Source organism: Nomascus leucogenys, chromosome 5 (genome assembly GCF_006542625.1).
Source record: "Nomascus leucogenys isolate Asia chromosome 5, Asia_NLE_v1, whole genome shotgun sequence".
NCBI lineage: Eukaryota > Metazoa > Chordata > Mammalia > Primates > Hylobatidae > Nomascus > Nomascus leucogenys.
This window is the reverse complement of record NC_044385.1, coordinates 17518530-17544716: the sequence shown is the minus strand read 5'-3', so window position 1 is coordinate 17544716 and position 26187 is coordinate 17518530.

The following is a 26187-nucleotide window of genomic DNA, read 5'->3' as shown; positions in this document are numbered from 1 at the left end:
AATGAATGAATGAATAAATGATTTACTCTACAAGCCCTTACCCAGAGAAATAACATATACTCTAAGAATACCCTCATGGAATGGGACGAGAGGTATTTTCTCACCAGCTTGACTGCTAAGCTTAAGTTTGCCTTGTGTATTCACTGCATGGTCTTCCCCAAAGATCTGCACTTCAGTGAGTGAACACTTTGTAAACAACACCCCTACTGCCTGAGCCCACATCCCCATCCTTCAACCCCCCATCAGTATTTCTCTGTGCTCCACTTCTTTCCTACCCTTCACCCGCCTGGGTCACGCCTCCATCCTCTCAGAGCACCGCAAGGTAGTGCATGATCCACTGTGGTGTGGAAGTGGGTCTCGGAACAGAATTTACCAGAGTCAGAGAAGAAACAAAAAGAAAAAGGACAGAGAAGCAGAGCCAGAACTTTGCGATGAAGCCATAAATGAGCTTGTTTTCATGTCAACATGTTAGTATGGCTACTTTAATTCATCTGATATCAAATGCTCAACTGAGAATGCTTTCTAACGTTAATTTTCTGAGCCTCAATTTCCTCATTAATAAAATAGGGATAAAGCATCAATCTTGAATTAGCTACGTAGTGATAATTAAATAAGAGAATGGACTCAGAAATATTTTGTAAGCTGTAACTCATTATGTGGCCAGGCGCAGTGGCTTGCACCTGTAATCCCAGCACTTTGGGAGGCCGAGGCGGGGGGGATCACTTGAGTCCAGGAGTTTGAGACCAGCCTGGCTAATATGGTGAAACCCCCGTCTCTACTAAAAAATACAAAAATTAGCTGGGCGTGGTGGCATGTGTCTGTAGTCCCAGCTACTTGGGAGGCTGAGGCAGGAGAATCACTTGAATCCGGAAGGTAGAGGCTACAATGAGCTGAGATCGCACCACTGCAATCCAGCCTGGGTGACAGAGCAAGACTCCTGTTTCAAAAACAAAACAAAACAAAAAACTACAACTCATTATGTAAGTATAAATAATAATTATTATTCTGTAAAGACCTCACTACTCTTGATCTTGAGAAAAACTTGGGGTGAATAAGAGAAAAACCACCTTCATATTATGAATTAACTGGTTATTTAAAATGAATTGAACTCTTTTCTCCTCCTTCTCTTCCTCATTCTTTTTTCCCCACAATTCATCCAGAAAACTAAACTTTATAATCGCATTATCTACATTGCTTTGTATTACTGCCTAGTTGTTTTCCAGCTGTTTCACATGGATGAAATAAGACAGTATATAGGAGAAGCCTCCAAACCGTAAAAGGCTATACACATTAAGGTGGAATTTTAGAGGCTCTGTGCATTGACTCCCAGGAACTAGGAAAAGCCATTTCGAGGGCAGTGTGGCATCACCCAGGTGTGAGGTAGAGGTTGACTTAGGACTCAAGGTTAGTGTCGATTTTCTTGGCCATGGAAATGGAGAGCAAGCCCTGAAATTGTTGGGCACAGAGTAATCCAGCACCTGTGCTTGATGCTCTGAGTTTCTGGGAGGGGTATTCATTCACCAGTGGCCTAACAGATTGAGTCTATAGTCCTGCTGGCAACTTGAAGGTCTTGAGATGTCTGGGGACTGACTTCACCTGTGGGGCTTTTCCACTTTACCACTCTGGGTGCCAGACACTGTCTGCCAGGCCATGGAGCAGATGGTAAGGGCTGCGAGGAAACAGGATGTGGGCCTGTTACAGGGGTGAGTGTGGGGATTTTGCAGCTCACGTAGGAAGTCCAGACCTGCAAACCCAAGAGGCCAAGTGCGGAGGTAAGGAAGGTGGAGTAATCACCTCATCCCTTCAAGACCCGAGAGGCAAAATTCTACCCAAGAGTCAAAAAGGAGCTTTGACCTTTCTGCACAAGCAGAAATGATGGAATTCAATTCCAGGAAGAGATGAATATGTGGGTGGATGGCCACTGCCACTCAGGATGGTAGTTGCAAAGTTGTAGCCAATCTGAGTTCACTGCTTCAGCAGCCCCTGCAGACGTGATGAGAAGTGTAGTGGTCAGAGCCAGAAGAGATGTGGGGATGAAACAAACCTTTGATATTCATCTGTCATAGGCTGATCTGGGAACAGAAAGGAAGTGGCATGCAAAGGCAGTGCATGGTGCCATGATAAGTGGCACAAAGGGCTTAGGGCCAAAGTTGGGGATAATGTTCAGGGAATTAATGCACTATGGGTTTTTTTAATATGTGTTTTATTATTATTATTTAGATATAGTAAGGCCAACAGATCAGGAAATATCTACTATTGAAAAGAGTTTGTCTCTCATAAATCCAAGAAGAGAGAGCATTCTATGCTGTACAGGACCACATGGGGAAGCACTGGGCTTGATCAGGAGGCAGAGGGATGGGAGAGCCTGTGGGCAGGAGCCTTTATTGTGGTTTCCATAGGAAGGAACTGGCAGGGCAGGGCAAACAAGCTTAGGCTTGGCTGGTTTGAATAATTTCACTATGCTCTGGGGCATGGAGAGGCAGGTGGATGGTGGCCAGACCATGACAGCTCATAGGGGAGATGGGGGCGGTGGGGGCTCTGGACGGGTTGGTTTGCTTATAAAAGGCACTGGTAGTTGGTCCTTTACTCTCTGTAAGAATTGGTTAACCTGGGAGGAGCAGTCCCTCGAGGGTCCACAAGGTCCTAAGATGTCAAAGAATCAGAATAAAGGAAATAAAAGACATGGTTTCTACAATGAGACTGCAGAATTCTGTTTAGGGGCGGTAAGGAGAAATCCTGGAGAAAGTTGGCAGACAGAAAACGACAGAAGCAGTGTGTCCAGAGTGAAGTCATGGCTCAGCCACACACTGTGTAGACCTCCCTTGCCACGAGGCTGGCCCCTCCCACGAGGCCTGCGTGCCCTCCCAGCCAGCCACGTTCAGCGCAGCCAGCTGTGATTTGTCCAGAATTGCTGTTTAGATGCAGAATGGGTGGAGGCAGGACATTTTCATACAGCCATTTGATTAAATGACCACTACAGAATACAAACACATTTTTTTGTTGTTGTTAGTAAGATTTCAAACTCATGAGAAGGCATATGTTGTGTGGGTTTTGTCATTTTGTGTATAAGTGAATCATCAGTGGCTGCAATAGTTTCTTAATTTTTTAAAACTAGAATCAGTATATAATTTATGCAATTTTATAGTTAGAAGTACTTTATAGTTTAGAAGTACCCTAAACCTTATATCATCCAAGCCTGTCTTTTTACATATGAAGAAGCTAAGGCTCAGAGAGATGTATAGCGCTGTTAACAGAAAAACCAAACTCTGTAAAATATTTTATTCTGAGCCAATATGAATGACCACAGCCCAGTGAAAACACAATCCCAAGAGGCCTTGAGTGAGTGGTCCTGTGGTGGTCAGATTAAAGTTTGGTTTTATACATTTTAGGGAGGCAGAAGTTACAGGCAGTCATAAATCAATACATGGAGGTTGGCCGGGCACAGTGGCTCATGGCTGTAATCCCAGTGAGAGGTGACAGCGTGCTGGCAGTCCTCACAGCCCTCGCTTGCTCTGGGCGCCTCCTCTGCCTGGGCTCCCACTTTGGCGGCACTTTAGGAGCCCTTCAGCCCACTGCTGCACTGTGGGAGCCCCTTTCTGGGCTGGCCAAGGCAGGAGCCAGCTCCCTCAGCTTGTAGGGAGGTGTGGAGGGAGAGGCACGAGCGAGAACCGGGGCTGCGTGCGGCGCTTGCGGGCCAGCTGGAGTTCCGGGTGGGCGTGGGCTTGGCAGGCCCCCCAACTCAGAGCAGCCGGCCGGCCCTGCCGGCCCTGGGCAGTGAGGGGCTTAGTACCCAGGCCAGCGGCTGAGGAGGGTGTACTGGGTCCCCCAACAGTGCCGACCCACCGGCACTGCGCTCAATTTCTCACCGGACCTTAGCTGCCTTCCTGAGGGGCAGGGCTCGGGACCTGCAGCCTGCCATGCCTGAGCCTCCCACCCCCTCCATGGGCTCCTGTGAGGCCCGAGCCTCCCTGACGAACGCCACACCCTGCTCCACAGCGCCCAGTACCATCGACTACCCAAGGGCTGAGGAGTGTGAGCTCATGGCGCGGGACTGGCGGGCAGCTCCACCTGCAGCCCCGGTGCAGGATCCACTGGGTGAAGCCAGCTGGGCTCCTGAGTCTGGTGGATGTGGAGAACCTTTATGTCTAGCTCAGGGATTGTAAATACACCAATCAGCACCCTGTGTCTAGCTCGAGGTTTGTGAATGCACCAATTGACACTGTATCTGGCTGCTCTGGTGGGGCCTTGGAGAACCTTTGTGTGGATACTCTGTATCTAACTGATCTGATGGGGACGTGGAGGACTTTTATGTCTAGCTCAGGGATGGTAAAGGCACCAATCAGTGCCCTGTCAAAATAGACCACTCGGCTCTACCAATTAGCAGGACGTGGGTGGGGCCACATAACAGAATAAAAGCAGGCTGCCCGAGCCAGCAGTAGCAACTCGATGGGGTCCCCTTCCACACTGTGGAAGCTTTGTTCTTTCGCTCTTTGCAATAAATCTTGCTACTGTTCACTCTTTGGGTCCACACTGCTTTTATGAGCTGTAACACTCACCGCAAAGGTCTGCAGCTTCACTCCTGCAGCCAGCGAGACCACGAGCCCACCGGGAGGAACGAACAACTCCAGATGCACTTGCCTTAAGAGCTGTAACACTCACTGTGAAGGTCTCTGCAGCTTTAATCCTGAGCCAGCGAGACCACGAACCCACCAGAAGGAAGAAACTCCGAACACATCCGAACATCAGAAGGAATGAACAACTCCAGACGCGCCACCTTAAGAGCCGTAACACTCACCGCGAGGGTCCGCGGCTTCATTCTTGGAAGTCAGTGAGACCAAGAACCCACCAATTCCGGACACACCAGCACTTCGGTAGGCTGAGGTGGGTGGATCACCTGTGGTCAGGAGTTCAAGACCAGCCTGGCCAACATGGTGAAATCCCATCTTTAATAAAAATATAAAAATTAGCTGGGCACGGTGGCAGGCACTTGTAATCCCAGCTACTCGCTCGGAAGGCTGAGGCACGAGAATTGCTTGAACTCGGGAGGCAGAGGTTGCAAGTGACCCCAGATCGTGCAATGGCACTCCAGCCTGGGCGACAGAGACTTCATCTAAAAAAAAAAAAAAAAAATTTAGGAAAAGATACCATATTCGTAAAAGATAGATCGGACCATCTGAAATTGGGAGCTGTCATTTTTCTGGCTGCCGAGGAGCCAGCGACTCTTGTTATCTGGGAACATCCCTTGTTAACGGATGCCTCAGTGGGAAGCAGAGCTCTGGTTTCGCACCATGAAAGCTGTTCTGACACCAATTCTGGGATATCAGCTAGGTGTCCAGCAATTCAATTCAATTCTGATGCTCACCACCCACGGTTTGTACACACCCCACAGGTTTAAGGGCTCAGTTCTCCATAAGATTGTCCTTGTTACCAAACACCAGCAGTTCAGTCTAGGCCCTTTGCTCACTGCACAGAAAGCCCATCCCTGAGACAAGTTTTGCTGGGGAAGAAGGCTTTATTCGGGTGATGTCAGCTGCCTCCAACTAAAATTAGGGGTTAATATAGCTGGGAAGGAAAAGACTAAGGGGAAGGAAGAGGAGTTGGTCAGCAGGAAGCAGATGGTGGGTCAGGCAGTCGTGAGGGGTCTGGTGTCTCCCTGTCTGGATGTGGTGATTCAGTAAGTTTCACTTTCCTGATACCATCTGGAAGGCCTGAAGGAACTCAGACACACAAATGTAACTTTCAGGCTGAGCCCTGGAAGGGTCAATTTCTATGTTTACTAAAAAAAAAAAAAACCCCATAAACATCTGTTCTATGGGGAAATTGGGCTGGTTTCATCCTCACTGCAGATGCCAGCCACAAATCTCAGGGGCTGCCTGCATTTCTGACCCACTGGCTACAAATTCGGGCCACAACTCCTGAGGTTCAAGAGCTGACTAAAATGACTCACAGAACTCACTGACAGTGCTGTGTTTAGGATTACAGTTTTATTACAAAGGATAGAAACAGACAGATGAGGAGACACACAGGACAAGGTCCAGGAGGGTCATGAGCACAGGAGCTTCTTGTCCTGTGTTCACCCACCTGGTTTAATGGAGAGACAGGATGGGGTAAATCACTGGCCACGTGATGGAACTCAACCTCCAGCCACCTTCTTCTCCCTGGAGATCAGAGGGTCTGGCTGAACTTCCAACCCTTTAACTATAGGCTTGGTCTTTCTGGCATGGCCAGTCCCTCCCTTGAAGCTGTTTAAGGGCCCATAGAGTCACCTCTTTAGCATAAACTCAGGGGCTTGTAATGAATAGCAAAACCTACTCCTATCCCTTGGGGAGTCCCAAAGGTTTTAGAGTTACCTCCCAGGAATGAGGGACTAAGACCAGACAAATTCTTTATTATACCTCAGAAGCCAAAGAAGCCCCATATTTCTCTCCAGGCATGGACACGTCCTAGGCTTTGTCCTGGTGCTTCCACGTGTGTGTGTGTGTGTGTGTGTGTGTGTGTGTGTGTTGTTGTTGTACAAAAGCCCAGGGATGTCTAAACAGTAGAACGGAGAGCTTTACTGGCAATATCAGTTTGCAAATCAGCAAGAGATAGTCTCTGGCATGGACAAAAGTTACTCTCTCTTCTAAGAGGGAAAGGGCAGGATGGGTCTTATGCCTCACAGGGCCTGTATTACACAATGGAGCCATACATATTCAGCAGGTTTGAGGGAATAGCTATGCATACTTATGAGGGAGCTGAGCACATGCACAATGAGTGAACATATACGTAACATACATCCCGTGTTCACTTTGGGGCAGGGTTTTAGCATTAAAATGAGGTGGAATTTGACTCTTAACATCAAAAGGTGAACTATAAGACCCAAAGACAATTTGTGCACAGCCTCTATAGGCTGCTGAAACTGGCTTAAGATCTGCAGTTGCTTATCAGAAAATAACATTTGTAAGTCCAGTCCTCTGTCCAACAGAGTTGCAGTGGTCTGAGTTGTCAATCAGAGTTAGGAAGAGTCTGACAATCTGCCTGCTAGCTCTTATTGTTAGGGAGTTTAGCAAAGATGTGGTTTTCCTGGTAGCTATAGGGAATCAGGGAGTTGCTGTGCCAGCTGGCCCTGAACCCTTGTCCCATAGGTAACTTTTGTTTCCTTAACATTAGGGTTCCCCTTAGTTGATAAAGGAGTGTCTTTTTTGGTCTCTCAATAGTATACATAGACACATACACATGTATTTACATTTAGAAAAATAGAAAAATATCTGGAAGAATATACCAAATTATATCTTTTAAAGAAGCTGTCTCTTTGGGGCAGGATTGTAGTTGGCTTATACCTTCTTTGTGCCTTTTTGTTTTCATTTAGTCTCAAGATGTACAATTTATAGATAGCACTTTTATAATCCAATCCCTGTAAATCTATTTTCTTCAGTTTTAAAAAAACCACTTTATTGAGGAATGACTCACCCACAAAGTTGTATATATTTAATGTATACAACTTAGTGAGTTTTGAGACAAGTATAAACCCATGCAAACGTCACCATAGTTTATGCCATAAATCTATCCATCAACTCCAAAAGTTTCTTCCCATTCTAATTATTATTATCATTATTACATTTTGTGATAAGAACACATAAGATACACTCTCTTGGAAATTTTTCTCTAAGTATAAAATATGATATTGTTAATCATAGGCATGGTGCTGCTTATTCATCTTGTATAACCAAAACTCTGTGCCCTTTAGCTAATACTCTGCGTTTCTTCTTGCCCCAGTCCCTGGCAACCACCATTCCACTCTTCTCTTCCATGAGTTTGACTATTTTAGATTCATCATAAGGGGGGATCATGTAGTGTTTGTCCCGCTGTGACTGGTTTATTTTACTTGGCATGATGTCCTCCAAGTTCATCTATATTGTCACCAATGGCAGGATTTTCTTATTTTTGTAAGACTGAATAATATTCTATATTATATATACGGTACCACATTTTCTTTATCTGTTCACTCATGGGTGGACATTTAGGTTGCTTCTGTGGGCTGGCTATTGTGAATAATGTGCAATGAACAGGGAAATGTAGTTGTCTCTTTGAGATACTAATTTTTTTTTTTTTTTTGAGATGGAGTTTCACTCTTGTTATCCAAGCCGGAGTGCAATGGCATGATCTCGGCTTACTGCAACCTCCACCTCCTGGGTTCAAGTGATTCTCCTGCCTCAGCCTCCTGATAGCTGGGATTGCAGGCACCCGCCACCACGCCCAGCTAATTTTTTGTATTTTTAGTAGAGGCAGGATTTCACCATGCTGGCCAGGATGGTCTCAAACACCCGACCTCAGGTGAGCCGCCCACCTCGGCCTCCCAAAGTGCTGGGATTAGAGGCATGAGCCATTGTGCCCGACCATGAAATTCTAATTTCAGTTATTTTGGATATATACCCAGATGTGGGATTGCTGCATTGTATTGTAGTTCTAGTTTTGATTTTTTTAAAAAAATACCTCCATGTTGTTTTCCATAGCAGCTGCACCTATTCACATTTCCACCAGCAGTGTACAGGGTTCCCTTTCCTCCACATCCTTGCCAACATTTCTTATCTTTTGTGTTTTTTAAATGTTATTTTAGACTCAGGGGTATATATGCATGTTTGTTATGTGGGTATACCAGTGGGGAGTGGGGTTCTAGTGTGCCCATTACTCAAATAGTGAACACTGTACCAGATAGATGATTTTTTAACCCTCATCCCCTTCCCACTCTCCCCTCTTGGAGACTCCAGTGTCTATTGTTTCCATCTTTATGCCATGTGTATCCATTGTTTAGCTCCCACTTATAAGTGAGAACATGCAGCATTTGATTTTCTGTTTCTGAGTTAATTCACTAAAGATAATGACCTCCAGCTCCATCTATGTTGCTGCAAAGGAAAGGATTTCATTCTTTTTTATGGCCGATGTAGATCTATTTTCATCTGGGTAAAACACTAAAGCTCACTGTTTGCTTGTTAAACTGCATCTGAGTTTCCTTATGCTACCATAGCAGCATCAGGGCATGTCGCATCCAGTCCTGCCATTCTGCAATCCTGAGATTCCCAGCTCTTTGCTGTCCTCAGAAGGAGGAGGTGTCACTGAGCCACAGGAAGGAGTCTGGGGACCGCTCTCCATTTATGCATCTGGCTTTTTTTTTTTTTTTTTTTTTTTTGGCGACCCTCTCTGTGCCCCCCCCCCCCCCCCCCCCCCCCCCCCCCCCCCCCCCCCCCCCCCCCCCCCCCCCCCCCCCCCCCCCCCCCTCTGTGCCCATTTTCTTACAGGGTTAAGGTGCTTGAACACGGGTTACATGAAAGGCAGTAAAACCTTGAACAGAAAATCAGGCACAAGTACAGTGACTGCCGGTGTGGATTTAGAAACAAGGCTCCTGAAGAAAATGCTCCCAGCCACAGGCACTAGCACTGGCTTACATGCACTGTATTAGTCCGTTCTCACATTGTTATAAAGAACTACCTAAGACTGGGTAATTTATAAAGAAAAGAGGTTTAGGCTGGGCATGGTGGCTCACTCCTGTAATCCCCACACTTTTGAAGGCCGAGGCAGGTGGATCACTTAAGGCCAAGAGTTCAAGACCAGCCTGGCCAACATAGTGAAACCCCAGCTCTATTAAAAATACAAAAATTAGCTGGGCATGGTGGTGCACACCTGTAGTCCTAGCTACTCGGGAGGCTGAGGGATGAGAATTGCTTGAACCCAGGAGGTGGAGATTGCAGTGAGCCGAGATCGCACCACTGCTGTCCAGCCTGGGTGACAGAGTGAGACTCTGTCTCAAAAAAAAAAAAAAAAAAAAAGAAAAAAGGAAAAGAAAAGAAAAGAGATTTAACTGACTCACAGTTTCACAGGGCTGCGAAGCCTCAGGAAACTCACAGTCATGGTGCAAGGTGAAGGGGAAGCAAGGCATGTCTTACATGGTGGCAAGAGAGAGGGAGAGAGAGCAAGTGAAGGGGGAGGTACCACACATTTTTAAACAACCAGATCACGTGAGAACTCACTATCACAAGAACAGCATGGGGGAAATCTGCCCCCATGATCTAATCACCTCCCACCAGGTTCTTCCCCGACATATGGAGATTACAATTCAATATGAGATTTGGGTGGGGACACAGAGCCAAACCATATCATGCACCCAAGACAAAACCAGTGTAGTAGAAGACAGCAATGGCTCGGAGACCGGCCAGTGTAGGTTCCAATGTAGGCCACGAAGTTTAGTGATTTGAGGTACCTTCTACCTCTGTGAAAATGAGTATGACTTCATAGGATTGCTGCAAAATTAAATGAGACAATGCATGTGAATGCTTAGTTCCTAACATGCAGTAAGTGATCATTAAAAATGAGCTGTCTTTGGCTGAATTGAGAGAGACAGAAAACAAGAAGCATTGGCAAGGGTGTAGAACACCAGATGCTCATACACTGCTGGGTGGGGTGTCCCTTGGTACCACCACTTTGGAACACTGGTGCTATGGTTTGAATGTCCCCTCCAAAACTTAGGTTGAAACTTGATCCCCAATGTGGCAATGTTGGGAGGTGGGGTCTTTAAGAGATGATGGGATCATGAGGGCTTTCATGAGTTAATGGGTTAGTGGATTAATGGGTTATCATGGGAGTGGGACTGGTGGCTTTATACGAAGAGGAAAAGAAACCTGAGTTAGCATGCTCAGCCCCCTTGCCATGTGATGCCCTCTGCTACCTCAGGACTCTGCACAGTCTCCATCAGCAAGAAAGCCCTCACCAAATACAGCCACTTGACCTTGAACTTCTTAGCCTCCACAACTGCCAGAAATAAATTCCTTTTTTTAATACATTATCCAGTTTCATGTATCCATACATAAGCAACAGAATACAGACTAACACAACAGGTTACTAAAGCTGAATTTATGCATCCCTCTGACCTAGAAGTTCCATTTATAAGTACAGACCCAACAGAAATGCATATAAATATGCACCAAAATGCATGCATAAGAATGTTCAAAGCAACATTGTTCATATGGGGCTGAAAACCACTTAAATGGGCACCAACAATAGAATAGATAAGCCATCTGTGGTGCAGTCCCACAATGCACTACCCAGCATCAAGGACAACACACTGCATCCACAGACAACAGGGTTGACCCTCGCAAACGTAATTTTGAGCCAAGAAGCCACACACAAGAGTCATATAAAGAACAAAAGTGGGTAAGACCAACCCAGGAGGTTAGAAGGCAGGATCAAGAGAGGCCACCTTTGCTGGGAAAGGTGTCGGTGACTGTGGGCTGGGGGGCACCCATGTGAACTTCTGCTTCTTGATGTAGGTGCTAGTTACACAGGGAACTCTGTTGATAAAATGTATCAGGCTGTATACTTATGCTCTATGCAAATTTCTGTATGTATACTATAATTCAATAAATGTTTTTAAAAAGAAGACATTGTTTAAAAAACTGGATATAGGATGTTCTGATGCTGCTGCTGAGGCATAAGGAGATTCTGATGCAGTTTAATAAGCAAAGAGTGAACTTTTGTGTTTTAGCTGAATGAAAGTTTACAAAAAAATAGTGGGGCGTGGTGATGCACCTGTAGTCCCAGCTAGTTGGGAGGCTAAGGCAGGAGGATGGCTTGAGCCCTGGAGTTTGAAGCTGTAGTGCGCTATGATCACTCCAGACTGAGAAACACAGCGAGACCCTATTTCTAAAACAACGCAATTCTTTAGCTATTTTTAGTATACCTCTCAGTATCACCCTGCTCAGGGGAGGATAGCAGGTTTGTATGTGCGGATGCATCCTCTTTGCAAATTCATTCAGCTCAGTTACACAGAACTTATGACATTTTCTCAAGATGACTAGCTGCTTTGGATGATGCGTACAGGTTATTTCGGGGACACAGAAATCTGTCACATTTGACCATCTCACCCCTGTGGCCAAAATAATCCGGAATCCCAGCTTGGTCCGGGCTTCACTCTCTGCGGGAAGAACTTGCAAAGGAAGGAGCTGTGTGCTCAGGTGACACCTCCTCCCTGGACTCTGTCCTGCCGCAGCACCTGCTGCCTTTAGCAGACCAGGCTGAGTTGTTCCCACTGAACGCACCCTTAGACCTGTGCTCCACAAGGGGCCTGCAAAGTGCAAGATCTCACTAAGCTTAAAGAAAACCAGGAATTTCAGAGACGAACAAGAAAGAGGAGGGCTCCTCTGAAGTGAATCAGTCCCTGCAATCCAGCACATATTCGACGAGGTACGTATGCAAGCGTGCTTCGTTTGAAGAGCCCTACTTTAAGATGGGAAATGTGTATGAGGACAGAGGAATCTTCCCCTTTACAGAACAATTCCCTTCTCCCTTCCCCCTTCCTTCCCTCTCATAGCCGGTTAAATGAAAGGGGCAGAAGTCTTTCAAACTGTGTTAAAAGCCAGTGTTCTAAATAAGCCATTTTTTTTTTCTTTTAAAACGTTCTTTTTTGATATTTGTTTGGCATGCCATAGTCCTTGGTAAAATTCTTTCGGAAAATTTCAGAAGATTTCAATTTACTAAAGGGAAAGAGAACCTATTGCCCCATGGCTTCCTAATAGTAGAATTCAAAGTAAGAGAAACGGTGGCTTGGAAAATCTAAGGGAAAATGCTGGGGATATTTTCCTATATACACTTTTAAAGTTGTGAATAACATGCTCACAGAAAATTGCAGAAGTCAAAAGTATATGGTTTGAGAAAGATTCATGTGACCACCATCCAAATGGACAATTACCCTCCTCCCAGTCATGTCCATACCCTTCCAGCACTATAGATTAATTGTACCTTGTTTTGAAATATCAACTAAAAGTGGGATCACACCAAACGTATGATGTGTGATGGCTTCTTTTGCTCAGTGTTATGCTGGTGGAGTCACCATATTGTTAAGTATGGCAGCATTTCACTCACTTTTATTGCTGTCAAAAGAATGCATTTTTTTTCTTTCAAAGTGTTAATACTGGTTATCTCTAGGTGATGGAAGTTTCTTTTATCAATACATAATAGTTGTACATATTTTGGGAGTACATGTGACTTTTTGGATACCTGCATAAAATGTGTAATGATCAAATCAGGGCAATTGGGATATTCATTACCGCAAACACTTCTCTTTATATTGGGAATATTCACAAGAATGCATTTTTGACACGCATCCATGGCAATCCTGAGGCAGGCAGCCCAGGCCTCTCTGTGAGAGATACTGCACCAGACCCAGGCAGCACAGCTCACAGCCCTGCTCTTCGGGACCTTAGAATCACAATGGCAGAAAACATAAAAATAGCCCCTCAAGAACCAGAGCCAGGTCCTGAGTTTAACTGAGGTCAGGAGCAATTTTGCAACCCCCTGGCTATAATCTAAAGTAATGCTGCGGAGAAGCTGGAGGTTGGAAATTGCTTTTTTCCCCATGGGGTCAGCAATATCAAAATCCTGGAGGAAAGAAGGTGTGTGTGTTGTGTGTGTGTGTGTGTGTAAGTGAATGTGTATGTGTGTGAGTGTGTGAGCGTGTGTATGTGTGTGTGTGATGGGCTGAACAACATTAATATGTTGAAGTCCTAACTCCTAGTACTGGAGAATGTGACTGTATTCACATATAAGGTCCTTCAAGCGGTAATTAAATTAAAATGAGGTCATTAGGATAGGCCCTCATCCAATATGACTGGTATTCTTATAAGATGAACTGTGGACACAGACACACACAGAGGGAAGACAGTGTGAGGACACAGGGAGAAGCTTACCATCTACCAGACAAGCACAGAGGCCTCAGAGGAAGCCGATCCTGCCGACACCTGGACCTCAGACTGCCAGCCTCCAGAACGTGAGGGTCAGTTCTTGTGGTTTAAGCCACCCAGCGGGCCGGGCTTTCTGATGGTCGCCCTGGCACATTAATACAGTGTGTGTGCGTGCACATGTTTCATCTTTTCTTATCAGACCGAAAATGTGCTTTGCAGGGACACCTGCGGAATGTAAGTGCTGTGTGTAATTGGTGACTCAGGCAGGAACAGGTGCTCACAACTGACATTCCCAGGCCCTCCTCTTCCACCTTGATTTGGAGGCCTCCCCCAACCTGCACCTCACCCCCTCCTCTCTCAGCTGACTGCCAGCTGCCTGGACTAAGCTGGCTGAGCTGTGCCAAATTGAGTGACAGCTCTGAACAGATGCAGGCCTGGCAGGCTCCCTGGGGGCATCTGGAGGGGAAAGAGAACCATCGTGAAATGGCAGGAAAAACACTTCTCCCTGGCAGCGCAGAGCAGATGGGGGTGGGGCAATTACCAAACAGGCTTGAGAGAAACAAAAGATGCTTCGTGCAATACGACTCAATTCAAAAAAAGGAAACACAACAGATTCATTTTCCTCACCGTCAAAACTCTTTTGACAAATTGAGTCAATGAATACAATCTTTTCTCTTTTTGTTTTTTGCCCATGCTGGCCTCAAACATTTGGGCTCAAGAGATCCTCCAAATGAAGCCTCCCATGTAGCTGGGGCTGTAGGTACAAGCCACACACCTGGCTTCAACTAATAGAATCTTTATCCTAATTTCAGGTCCCTTTAAGAACAGCCAGTGAGAAGGGTAAGCAGGAGACTCACACTAGATGTGGTTGACATCTTGGATCAGTAAGGAGGGAGTAGCCAGAAGCAAGGGGAAAGGCGTATCCTTCCTCCTTTTGATGGCTTAGTTCTAATATGTATTGTGACAAACAACCTCAGGTGTTTGAGTGAATTTGTGGCTCTGTGGGAGGTTTTGTGTAAGAGTTCAGGCCCTCAGCTGACAGGTGCCCCTGAGGTCCCTCTATCAGCACGTTGTCTTAATAAGTAGCAGTGGTTTCTGTGTGAAGAAAAGCCCCACCCTGGGCTCAGCCACTTGAGTTTTAAAAATGCATAATCACTGCCTTTGTTTTCTATAAGAGGGCTGGCTTTAAGTTAGGTCAAAATTCCTGTGAAGTTAGGAATTTCTCCATCCATCCAAGTTAATCCTTACAAATCGTGTTACTCTCCTCGGAACTCCTACAACCTCAGGATAACCTGTACCTCGGAGATAGGAGTTCAGCATTTGATTTCACAAGATACAGGTCACAAAGACCCCGCGGATAAAACAGGATGCTGTAAAGAAGCTGCCAAGGCCGGGTGCGGTGGCTCACGCCTGTAATCCCAGCACTTTGGGAGACTGAGGGGGGCGGATCATGAGGTCAAGAGATTGAGACCATCCTGGCCAAAATGGTGAAACCCCGTCTCTACTAAAAATACAAAAATTAGCCAGGCGTGGTGGCGGGTGCCTGTAGTCCCAGCTACTGGGGAGGCTGAGGCAGGAGAATCACTTGAACCCAGGAGGCGGAGGTTGCAGTGAGCTGAGATTGTGCCACTGCACTCCAGCCTGGCAAGAGAGTGAGAATCCATCTCAAAAAAGAAAAGCTGCCAAAACTGCCAAATCCAAGATGGCAATGAAAGCAACCTCTGGTCATCCTCACTGCTCATTACATGCTAATTATAATACATTAGCATAGTAACAGTGCCACCTGCTCAGCTCATGACAGTTTACAAATGGCGTGGTAACATAGGAAGTTTCATGCGGGTGCGTGTGAAAAGACCACCAAACAGGCTATGTGTGAGCAACATGGCTATTTCACCTGGGTGCAGGCGGGCTGAGTCCGAAAAGAGAGTCAGCGAAGGGAGATGGATTATCATTAGTTCTTATAGGTTTTGGGATAGGCGGTGGAGTTAGGAGCAATGTTTTGTGGGCAGGGGTGGATCTCACAAAGTACGTTCTCAAGGGTGGGGAGAATTACAAAGAACCTTCTTAAGGGTGGGGGAGATTACAAAGTACATTGATCAGTTCGGGTGGGGCAGAAACAAATCACAATGGTGGAATGTCATCAGTTAAGGCTATTTTTACTTCTTTTGTGGATCTTCAGCTACTTCAGGCCATCTGGATGTATACATGCAAGTCACAGGGGATGCAATGCCTTGGCTTGGGCTCAGAGGCCTGACATTCCTGCCTTCTTATATTAATAAGAAAAATAAAACAAAATAGTGTTGAAGTCTTGGGGCGGTGAAAATTTTTGGGGGGTGGTATGGAGAGAATGGGCGATGTTTCTCAGGGCTGCTTCAAGTGGGATTAGGGGTGGTGTGGGAACCTAGAGTGGGAGAGATTAAGCTGAAGGGAGGTCTTGTGGTAAGGGGTGATATTGTGGAGATGTAAGAAGAAACATTTGTCATATAGAATGATTGGTGATGGCCTGGATACGGTTTTGGATGAATTGAGAAACTAAATGGAATAAGAGAAGGAGAAGAACAGGTATAAAAGGTCCAAGAATTGGGACGACTCAGGACATCTGATTAGAGAGTGCCTAAGGAGATTCAGCATAGTCCTGCCAGCAAAGATTATTTATTTACTTCAAGAGTTAAGAGTGGCAGTTTGGGGATAGCACCAGGAGATATCAGCTGTGATGGCTTGGAGAAACAGTGTAAACTGGCAGTGTAAACAAAAGCAGGGCATGTATGAGTAGTTAAGAACGGTGAATAGGAGTATGACTAGACAGAAGATAGTAGGGATGACAAGTTTTTTGGGGGCACAGTCTAAGTTGGTCTGGTGTCTGGAATGAGACTGGGGCCTAATAAAAAGGAGCGTCTAGACAGGAGCTTAAATGGGCTGTACCTTGTAGCATTCTAAGGACAGGTCTGACTTCTGAGAAGGGAAAGTGGTAAAAGTATTGTCCAGTCCTTTTTAAGTTGGTGGCTGAGCTTGGTGAGATGTGTTTTTAATAGACCATTAGTCTGTCACTGAATACTAAGAGCCTGAAAAAATGCTTGGCTGATTTGACTAATAAAGGCTGGTTTGTTATCAGACTGGATAGAGGTGGGAAGGCTAAACTGAAGAATTATGTCTGACAGAAGGGAAGAAATGACTGCGGTGGCCTTCTCAGACCCTGTAGGAAAGGACTCTACCTATCCAGTGAAAGTGTCTACCTAGACTAAGAGGTATGTTAGTTTTTGTGACTCGGGGCATGTTGAGTAAAGCCAATTTGCCAGTCCTGGGTGGGGGCAAATCCTTGAGCTTGATGTGTAGGGAAGGGAGGGGGCCTGAATAATCCTTGAGGAGTAGTAGAATAGCAGATGGAACACTGAGAGTTATTTCCTTGAGGATAGATTTCTACGATGGAAAGGAAATGAAAGGTTCTAAGAGGCAGGCTAGTGGCTTGTACTATAGCATAGCCTGCCTTTGCTGGTGTGTGGTGATTAGGCCTGGTGGAACTGCCATCAATAAATCAAGCGTGATCAGGGTGAGAAACAGGGAAGAAGGAAAGGTGGGGAAATGGGATGAACGTCAGGTGGATCAGAGAGATGCCGTTATGAGGGTCAGGTGTGGTATCTGGAATAATGTGGGAGGCCAGATTGAAGTCCGGGCCAGGAACAATGGTAATTGTGGAGACTTAACAAAGAGTGAGTACAGCTGAAGCAGTGGGGGGAGCACAAAGTATATGCATCAGGTGTGAGGAAGAAAATAGATTTTGGAAATTATGAGAGCTGTAGAGAGTTGAGCATAGTTTGTGATTTTTAGGGCCTCTAAAAGTATTAAAGCAGCGGCAGCTGCTGCACGCAGACATGAGGGCTAGGCTAAAACAGTCAGGTCAAGTTGTTTGGACAGAAAGGCTACAGGGTGCGGTCCTGGCTCTTGTGTAAGAATTCTGACCGCACTAACCATGCCTAGGAAGGAAAGGAGTTGTTGTTTTGTAAGGGATTGAGGTTTGGGAGATTAATTGGACACGATCAGCAGGGAGAGCACGTGTGATTTTATGAGCATTATGCTGAGATAGATAACAGATGAGGATGAAATTTGGGCTTGACTGAAGTAATGGGAGCTGTGAAACCTTGCAGCAGTACAGCCCAGGTAATTTGCTGAGCCTAATGGGTGTCAGGGTCAGTCTAAGTGAAAGCAAAGAGAGGCTGGGATGAGGGGTGCAGGGGAATAGTGAAAAAAAGCATCTTTAAGATCGAGAATGGAATAGTGAGTTGTGGAGGAAGGTACTGAGGACAAAAGAGTGTACGGGTTGGGCACCACAGGATGGATAGGGAAAACAATTTGGTTGATAAGGTGCAGATCCTGAACTAATCTGTAAGACTTGTCCGGTTTTTGGACAGGTAAAATGGGGGAATTGTTAGGAGAGTTATAGGTTTTAGAAGCCCGTGCTGTAGCAGGCGAGTGGTAACAGGCTTTAATCCTTTTAAAGCGTGCTGTGGGATGGGATATTGGCATTGAGCGGGGGTAAGGGTGATTAGGTTTTAATGGGATGGTAACGGGCATGTGATCAGTTGCCAGGGAAGGAGTAGAGATGTCCCACACTTGTGGGTTAAGGTGGGGGGATATGAGAGGAAGACGCGAAGGAGGCTTTGGGTTGGGGAGAAGGGTGGCAATGAGATGCGGCTGTAGTCCAGGAATAGTCAGGGAAGCAGATAATTTGGTTAAAATATCTCGGCCTAGTAAGGGAACTGGGCAGGTGGGGATAACTAAAAAGAGTGCATAAAAGAGTGTTGTCCAAGTTGGCACCAGAGTGGGGGAGTTTTCAGGGGTTTAGAAGCCTGGCTGTCAATACCCACAACAGTTATGGAGGCAAGGGAAACAGGCCCTTGAAAAGAAGGTAATGTGGAGTAGGTAGCCTCCATATTGACTAAGGGGACAGACTTACCTTCCACTGTGAGAGTTACCCGAAGCTCGGCGTCCGTGATGGTCTACGGGGCTTCCGAGGCGATGGGGCAGTGTCAGTCTTCAGCCGCTAAGCCGAGAAAGAGTCAGTCAGAGAGCCCTGGGCCAGAGTTCCAGGGGCTCTGGGAGTGGCTGCCAGGTGAGTTGAACAGTCCTATTTCCAGTGGGGTCCCGCACAGATGGGACATGGCTTAGAAGGAATCCTGGGCTGCAGGCATTCCTTGGCCTGGTGGTCAGATTTCTGGCACTTGTAGCAAGCTCCTGGGGGAGGAGGTTCTGGAGGAACGCCTGGCCGCTGCGGTTCAGGTGTTTGGAAGTTCTTGTGTGCTGGAGATGTGGCTGGGGTTTGTCTCACAGTGGAGGCAAGGAATTGCATTTTTCTATTATTGTACACCTTGAAGGCAAGGTTAATTAAATCCTGTTGTGGGGTTTGAGGGCTGGAATTTAATTTTTGGAGTTTTATTTAATATCGGGAACAGATTGGGTAATAAAATGTATATTGAGAATAAGACGGCCTTTTGACCTTTTAGGGTCTGGGGCTGTAAAGCATCTCAGGGTTGCTGCCAAACGAGACATGAACTGGGCTGGATTTTTATATTTGATGAAAAAGAACCTAAACGCTATCTGATTTGGGATAAAGAAAAAGGAGCATTAACTTTGACTATGCCTTTAGCTCCAGCCACCTTTTTAAGAGTAAATTGCTGGGCAGGTGGGGGAGGGCTAGTCATGGAACAAAACTGTAAGCTGGACCGGGTGTGAGGAGGGGAGGTGATAAAAGGATTATAGGGTGGAGGAGAGGAGGCTGAGGAAGAATTGGGACCTAGCTTGGCCTGGTGAGGAGGGGAGAGGTCAGATGGGTCTGTAGAAAAGGAATATTAGAAAGACTCAGTGACACTTGGGGTTGGGACTGAGGGGACAGGCAGGAGGGAAAGAAGGAAGATTTGGGACGAGTTGCATTGGGCACTGGGCACAGAGACTAGGAAGGGACTGATGTGTAAAAGAATGCCTGGAGGTCAGGCACCTCAGACCATTTGCCTATTTTATGACAAGAATTATTTAGATCTCGCAGGATGGAAAAATTGAAAGTGCCATTTTCTGGCTATTTGGAACTACTGTCGAGTTTGTATTGGGGTCAGGCAGCATTGCAGAAGAAAATAAGGCATTTAGGTTTTAGGTCACTTGTGAGTTGAAGAGGTTTTAAGTTCTTGAGAACACAGGCTAAGGGAAAAGAAGGAGGAATGGAAGGTGGAAGCTTGCCCATAGTGAAGGAGGCAAGCCCAGAGAAAAGAGAGCATAGAGACATGGAGGGAAGGGGTTCAGGGGTTCTTACCTTCCAGAAAAGTGGGAAAGGGGTTGGGGGTGGATATAAGGGGTTGGGGTGCAGAGATAAGAGGTTGGGGCATGAAAATAAGGGATTGGGGCACAGAGATAAGAGGTTGGGGCACAGAAATAAGGGATTGGGGTGCAGAGATAAGAGGTTGGGGCATGAAAATAAGGGATTGGGGTGCTGAGATACGAGGTTGGGGTACTTGCCCTCCTCTAGAAAAGCAGGACTTGCCACTAAGAGTGAAGGAGAAGGGTTTGGGGGTTTCTTGCCCCCCAGAAAGGTGGAGAAGGGGTAGAGACACAGAAGGGGTTGGGGTACTTGCCCTTCCCCAGAAAAGAGGGACTTGCCTCTAAGGGTGAAGGACCAAGGCAGGCATCCCTGTGTGGTCTGACACCTCTGAAACCTGGGTGAATAATCAGAGAGGTGTTCCTGCAATGATTAAACACCAAGGGAAGGCTGCCTTCCCTAGTCCGTGACTGGCGCCGGAGTTTTGGGTCCATGGATAAAACGTGTCTCCTTTGTCTCTACCAGAAAATGAAAGGAATTGAAATTAAGGGAGAGATTGAAGTGTGGCACCAAGATTGAAAGAGAAAGAGGTTGAGGGATAGTGAAGGAGGTTGGAGAAGAGAGTAAAAAGAGGCCACTTACTGGATTTGAAATTGGTGAGATGTTTCTTGGGCTGGTTGGTCTGAGGAATCTGAGGTCGTAGGTGGATCTTTTTCATGGAGCAAAGAACAGGAGGACGGGGGATTGATCTCCCAAGGGAGGTCCCTTGATCTGAGTCACGGCACCAAATTTCATGCGCCTCTATGTAAAGAGACCACCAAACAGGCTTTGTGTGAGAAATAAAGCTGTTTATTTCACCTGGGTGCAGGCGGGCTGAGTCCGAAAAGAGAGCCAGTGAAGGGAGATAAGGGTGGGGCCGTTTTATAGGATTTGGGTAGGTAAAGGAAAATTACAGTCAAAGGGGGTTTGTTCTCTGGCAGGCAGGACTGGGGGTCACAAGGTGCTCAGTGGGGGTGTTTTTGAGCCAGGATGAACCAGGAAAAGGGCTTTCACAAGACAATGTCATCAGTTAAGACAGGAACAGGCCATTTTCACTTCTTTTGCGGTGGAATGTCATCAATTAAGGCAGGAACTGGCCATCTGGATGTGTATGTGCAGGTCACAGGGGATATGATGGCTTAACTTGGGCTCAGAGGCCTGACAGGAAGTTACCCTATATGGTCTGAAAATGGGAGGACCCCTCAGTTCTGAGGAAATTCCCACCCTTTTCCTGGAAAACTCATGAATAATGTACCTCTTGTTTAGCATATGATCAAGAAATAACCATAAAAATAGCCAACCAGCGGCCTGCGAGGCTGCTCTGCCTATGAGGTGACCACACTTTTATTCCTTCACTTTCTTAATAAACTTTTTTTTACCTTACTCTGTTGGCTCACTCTTGAATTCTTGTGTGAAGCCAAGAACCAAGATGGCCTCTCAGGCTGAACCCCAATTTTGGGGTTTGCCCTATGACACCTCCATATCAAATGCACAAGACAATTTTTGACATGTCTGTATGTGTTTCTTCTGTAAGAGTTCAAGAAATGGGAAGACTTTCTAAAAGCAGTTACATGTTTTGAATTGGTGCCCAATCCAAAATGCTGACAATACCAAATGCTGGTAAGGACTGAAACTGCCCTTGCAAAATTATGATAGTGAGAGAAATCTAACATAATTGACTCCATCTTGCTTCTAACCTTCAAGCTATCCTTGCGCGTTCCTGAGTGTGGGCCAAACTAACCTTGGGAGAAATTTTGTTTATAGTTTAAATGATAATAGCCCTTCCCCAAAACTAAACTGCCCTTGTAAAACTAATGAAAGACCACTAGGTTAGGAGGATGAGAGGGGCCTGAATTCTACTAAGATGTAGGCATAGGTTAAAAATTACTAGCTATTATTCTGGAGGTCAGAAAATTTGCAAATTCCCCAATTACCCCTGTACATAACATCACTGTTGTAGAACCTAGGATTGGCCTTTTGAGATGTCTTTGCAGACATTTGCATTTCTGATGACTGGATGGCCCCACCGAGACCAGTGACTCCTCTGTGGGCCTCACCCAAAAGTGGACCCTTCACAACCCTATGATTGTATCCCCAACCAATCAGCACCCATACCCTAGTTCCCTGCCCATCAAACTATCTTTGAAAAACCTCAGGCTCCAATTTTTTTAGGAGATTGATTTGAGCAATAACCCTGTCTCTTGCATTGTATTGCCAGCCTCATGTCAATTAAACTCTTTACTGCAAGAGCATGGTCTCAGTGAATTGACTTTGTCTGTGCAGAAGACAGGAAGAACTCGTTGGGTGATTGCAGGATGTGGAGCAATGGGAACTCCACAAAATTCAGTGTGTTCTTACCATAGGATCCAGCAGTTGGCTCCTTGGTGTTTACCTAAATGAGTGGAAAACTTATGTCCCACAAAAACCTGCACACAGATGCATTGATGAAAAAAAGCCAAACTTTGTAAAATATTTGAAAAGGCTTATTCTGAGCCAAATATGAGGACCATGGCCCATGACACAGCCTCAGGAGATCCTGAGAATATGTGCCCAAGATGGCTGAGTTACAGTTTGGTTTTATACATTTTAGGGAGACAGAAGTTACAGGCAAATACATAATATATTATGTACATGTAAAGTATACTTTGGTCCAGCCAAGAAACCTGGGACATCTCAAAGCAGGGGCTTCCAGATCATAGGGGGGATTTAAAGATTTTCTGATTGCTAATTAATTGAAAGAGTTAAGCTTTGTCTGAAGAGTTGAAGTTAGCATAAAGAAATGCTTAAGTTACACTAAGGGAAGTTGTGGAAGCCAAGGTTCTTGTTACGTAGATGAAGCCTCCACATAGCAGGCTTCAGATAGAATAGATGGAAAATGTTTCATTGGATCTTTTTTCTTGTACTTTAAGTTCTGGGATACATGTGCAGAATGTGCAGGTTTGTTACATAGGTATACATATGCCTTGGTGGTTTTTTGCACCCATCAACCCGTCATCTACTTTAGGTATTTCTCCCAATGCTATCCCTCCCCAGCCCCCCACCCCCCCCAACAGGCCCCGGTATGTGATGCCCCCCTACCTTTTTCCATATGTTCTCATTGTTCAACTCCCACTTATGAGTGAACAACAGGTGGTGTTTGGTTTTCTGTTGCTGTGTTAGTTTGCTGAGAATGATGGCCTCCAGCTTCATCCATGTCCCTGCAAAGGACATGAACTCATCCTTTTTTATGGCTGCATAGAATTCCTTGATGTATATGTGCTACATTTTCTTTATCCAGTCTATCACTGATGGGAATTTGGGTTGGCTCCAGGTCTTTGCCATTGTGAATAGTGCCACAATAAACATATGTGTGCATGTGTCTTTATAGTAGAATAATTTAGTAGAATAATTTATAATCCTTTGGCTATATACCCAGTAATGGGATTGCTGGGTCAAATGGTATTTCTAGTTCTAGATTCTTGAGGAATCACCACACTGTCTTCTACAATGGTTGAACAAATTTACACTCCCACCAACAGTGTAAAAGCGTTCCTATTTCTCCAAATCCTCTCCAGCATCTGTTGTTTCCTGACTTTTCAATGATCACCGTTCTAACTGGCATGAGATGGTATCTTATTGTGGTTTTGATTTGCATTTCTCTAATGACCAGTGATGATGAGCTTTTTTTATATGTTTCTTGGCTGCATAAATGTCTTCTTTTGAGAAGTATCTGTTTATATCCTTCACCCACTTTTTGATGGGGTTGTTTGTTTTTTTTTCTTGTAAATTTGTTTAAGTTCTTTGTAGATTCTGGATATTAGCCCTTTGTCAGGTGGATAGATTGCAAAAATTTTCTCCCATTCTGTAGGTTGCCTGTTCACTCTGGTGATAGTTTCTTTTGCTGTCCAGGAGCTCTTTAGTTAAATTAGATCCCACTTGTCAATTTTGGCTTTTGTTGCCATTGCTTTTTTAGTCATGAAGTCTTTGGTGTTTTAGTCATAAAGTCTTTACCTATGCCTATGTCCTGAATGGTATTGCCTAGGTTTTCTTCTAGGGTTTTCATGGTTTTAGATCTTACATTTAAGTCTTTAATTCATCTTGAGTTAATTTTTTTTTCTCAGTTTTTTTTTTATTATGATACTTTAGGTTTTAGGGTACATGTGCACAATGTGCAGGTTTGTTACATATGTATCCATGTGCCATGTTGATTTCCTGCACCCATTAACTCATCATTTAGCATTAGGTATATCTCCTAATGCTGTCCCTCCCCCCTCCCCCAACCCCACAACAGTCCCCGGAGTGAGATGTTCCCCTTTCTGTGTCCATGAGTTCTCATTGTTCAATTCCCACCTATGAGTGAGAACATGCGGTGTTTGGTTTTTTGTCCTTGCGATAGTTTACTGAGAATGATGTTTTCCAGTTTCATCCATGTCCCTACAAAGGACATGAACTCATCATTTTTTATGGCTGCATAGTATTCCATGGTGTATATGTGCCACATTTTCTTAATCCAGTCTATCGTTGTTGGACATTTGGGTTGGTTCCAACTCTTTGCTATTGTGAATAGTGCCACAATAAACATACGTGTGCATGTGTCTTTATAGCAGCATGATTTATAGTCCTTTGGGTATATACCCAGTAATGGGATGGCTGGGTCAAATGGTATTTCTAGTTCTAGATCCCTGAGGAATCGCCACACTGACTTCCACAATGGTTGAACTAGTTTACAGTCCCACCAACAGTGTAAAAGTGTTCCTATTTCTCCACATCCTCTCCAGCACCTGTTGTTTCCTGATTTTTTCTACCTACATTCTCAACCAACTTAGCCAGTTTGTTTTTCAGAGCCTGTAGTCTTATTGGAAATCTATTTTATCAGTGTGCTTTATTGAGTGTAGATTTTGCATACATTCAAAACATTAACCACAAAATACAGCAAGTGCACCTATATTCACCATTAACTTATATCCCAAGTCCATTTTTTTCTGTACACTACAAACAAAAGATATATTAGATACTTTTGAAAAGTGCTGAAATACTTTGCTTCAGAATTGGAATGTTTATATCATGTAGAAATCCTCAAAGGTAGCATTATTAAATAGCAAAGAATAATTAGAACCCACATATCTTTTTTTGTGTGGTTGGGGAAAATGTTTTAAAATCCAGTTATTTAATACAAGTTTGAGAAATAAAATTGTTTTTTAAAAATATACATGTGCATTGAAATGATGGCAATGCTTATAGTATGATCAAGTATGAAAGGAGCTTTAAATTCTTATATTTACTTTTCTCTCAGTAAATTGTTAAATTCTCACTCAGCAAAAGATTGGCATTTGTTAGTGTTTTATATTTAATACTAAAATCACAGTCATTAAATCATAGTCATAAAATGGTCTTCACGTAGTAGTCATCCGTGTCATTTTTCAGTTTGTAATATTAAATTATGGCTATTTTATTTCAAACTAAAGTTTGAACACTGGAAAATCATTACTCGGTGATTTGTAATTTGGGACTTGGATTATTTATCTAGAGATGTTTGTATATTTTGTCAGTAACTAATATTGCGCTGCCATCATGGTGACAGTCATGATTCTACAGAAATGCCCTCCATGTGTCCCTCTAATGTTGCATGTTTCAGTGGGTTGGAAGTTTTGTATATTTATTGTATTAACACAGAGTGTCATAAAATAAAATGCTGTTTACTGGAAAAAAAATTCTTTACCAACTGCTTGTTTTTGTCACGTTTATTAAATAAAGAATTCTTTACCGATTGCTTGTTTTTGTCAGGTTTGTCAAAGATCAGATGGTCGTAGATGTGTGGTGTTATTTCTAAGGCCTCTGTTCTGTTCCATTGGTCTGTTTTGGTATATATCTGTTTTGGTACCAGTACTATGCTGTTTTGGTTTGAAGTCTATACTATATACTGTAGTTTGAAGTCAGGTAGCGTGATGCCTCCAGCTTTGTTCTTTTTGCTTAGGATGGTCTTGGCTATATGGGCTCTTTTTCAGTTTCATATAAACTTTAAAGTAGTTTTTTTTTCCAGTTCTGTGAAGAAAATCAATGGCAGCTTGATGGGGATGGCACTGAATCTATAAATTACCTTGGGCAGTATGGCCATTTTCACAATACTGATTCTTCCTATCCATGAGCATGGAATGTTTT